Raw genomic sequence first — 2,719 nt, 5'->3', positions numbered from 1 at the left:
GTCTACGATATAAAGAGAGAGGCATAACACTAACACCGGCTCCAAGATCACATAAAGAAGTTTTAACATAGTTTTTTTATGGAGCATGGTATAGTGGGTACTCCTGGATCTCCAAGTTTCTTTGGTATTCCACCCTTAAAAGTGTAATTAGCAAGCATGGTGGAAATTTCAGCTTCCGGTATCTTTCTTTTATTAGTAACAATATCTTTCATGTACTTAGCGTAAGGATTCATTTTGAGCATATCAGTTAACCGCATACGCAAAAAGATAGGTCTAATCATTTCAGCAAAGTGCTCAAACTCCTTATCATCCTTTTTCTTGGATGGTTTGGGAGGAAAAGGCATGGGTTTCTGAACCCATGGCTCCCTTTCTTTACCATGTTTCCTAGTAACAAAGTCTCTCTTATCATAACGTTGATTCTTTGATTGTGGGTTATCAAGATCAACAACAGGTTCGATCTCTACATCATTATCATTACTAGGTTGAGCATCATTATGAACATCATCATTAATATTATCACTAGGTTCATGTTCATTACCAGATTGTGTTTCAGCATCAGATATAGAAATATCATTTGGATTCTCAGGTGTTTCAGCAACAGGTTCTCTAGAAGCATGCAAAGTCCTATCATTTTTCTATTTCTTCTTTTTATAATGACTAGGTGCATCTATATTATTTCTCTGAGAATCTTGTTCAATTCTCTTAGGGTGGCCTTCAGGATACAAAGGTTCCTGAGTCATTCTACCAGTTCTAGTAGCCACTCTAACAGCATAATCATTTTTCTTACTATTCAATTCATTGAGCAAATCATTTTGAGCTTTAAGTACTTGTTCTACTTGAGTGGTAACCATAGAAGCATGTTTAGTAATGAGTTTAAGTTCACCTTTAACTCTAGACATATAATCACCCAAGTGTTCAAGCGTATCGGAATTGTATTTCAATTGTCTACCAAAATAAGCATTGAAGTTTTCTTGTTTGACAATAAAATTATCAAACTCTTCTAAGCATTGTCTAGCAGACTTATAGTGAGGAATATCACCTTCATCAAATCTATAGAGGGAATTTACCTTTACTACCTGTGTCGGGTTATCAAGACCATGAGTTTCTTCAATAGGTGGAAGATTAAGATCACAAGTTTCTTCAACAGGCGGTAAATTAAGACCATGTATTTCTTCAATAGGAGGTAAATTCTTAACATCTTCAGCTTTAATACCTTTTTCTTTCATAGATTTCTTTGCCTCTTGCATATCTTCCGGACTGAGAAATAGAACACCTCTCTTCTTCGGAGTTGGTTTAGGAATAGGCTCAGGAGCTGGCCCAGGAGCTGGCTCCGGAAGTGCCCAATTATTTCATTTGTCAACATATTATTCAATAGAATTTCAGCTTCGTCCGGTGTTCTTTCCCTGAAAACATAACCAGCACAACTATCCAGGTAATCTCCGGAAGCATCGGTTAGTCCATTATAAAAGATATCAAGTATTTCATTTTTCTTAAGAGGATGATCGGGAAAAGCATTAAGTAATTGGAGGAGCCTCCCCAAAGCTTGTGGGAGACTCTGTTCTTCAATTTGCACAAAATTATATATTTCCCTCAAAGCAGCTTGTTTCTTATGAGCAGGGAAATATTTAGCAGAGAGGTAATAAATCATATCCTGGGGACTACGCACACAACCAGGATCAAGAGAATTAAACCATATCTTAGCATCACCCTTTAATGAGAACGGAAATATTTTAAGGATATAAAGGTAGCGGGTTCTCTCATGATTAGTGCACAGGGTGGCTATATCATTTAATTTAGTGAGATGTGCCACAACAGTTTCAGATTCATAGCCATGAAAAGGATCAGATTCAACCAAAGTAATTATATCAGGATCAACAGAGAATTCATAATCCTTATCAGTAACACAGATATGTGAAGTAGCAAAAGCAGGGTCAGGTTTCATTCTAGCATTAAGAGATTGCTGCTTCCATTTAGCTAATAACCTCTTGAGCTCGTATCTATCTTTGCAAGCTAAAATAGCTAAAGCAGGTTCTTTTTCAAAAACATAACCCTCAAGAATAACAGGAGAGTCTTCATTATCACTTTCATCAATATTATCAGTTTCAATAATTTCTTTCTCTCTAACCCTAGCAAGTTGTTCTTCAAGAAATTCACCAAGTGGCACAGTAGTATCAAGCATAGTAGTGGTTTCATCATAAGTATCATGCATAGCAGAAGTAGCATCATCAATAACATGCGACATATCAGAATGAATAGCAGAAGCAGGTTTAGGCGTCGCAAGCTTACTCAAAATAGAAGGTGAATCAAGTGCAGAGTTAGATGGCAGTTCCTTACCTCCCCTCGTAGTTGAGGGATAAATTGTTGTCTTAGCGTCTTTCAAGTTCTTCATAGTGACCAGCAGATATAAATCCCGAGTGACTCAAAGAATAGAGCTATGCTCCCCGGCAACGGCGCCAGAAAATAGTCTTGATAACCCACAAGTATAGGGGATCGCAACCGTTTTCGAGGGTAAAGTATTCAACCCAAATTTATTGATTCGACACAAGGGGAGCCAAAGAATATTCTCAAGTATTAGCAGTTGAGGTATCAGTTCAACCATACCTGGATAACTTAATATCTGCAGCAAAGTATTTAGTAGCAAAGTAGTATGATAGTAGTGGTAACGGCAACAAAGGTAACAGTAGCAAAAGTAATATTTTTGGTGTTTTGTAGTGATTGT

This window comes from Triticum aestivum, chromosome 7D (assembly GCF_018294505.1).
Source record: "Triticum aestivum cultivar Chinese Spring chromosome 7D, IWGSC CS RefSeq v2.1, whole genome shotgun sequence".
NCBI classification, from domain to species: domain Eukaryota; kingdom Viridiplantae; phylum Streptophyta; class Magnoliopsida; order Poales; family Poaceae; genus Triticum; species Triticum aestivum.
Note: the sequence above shows the minus strand (reverse complement) of the source record.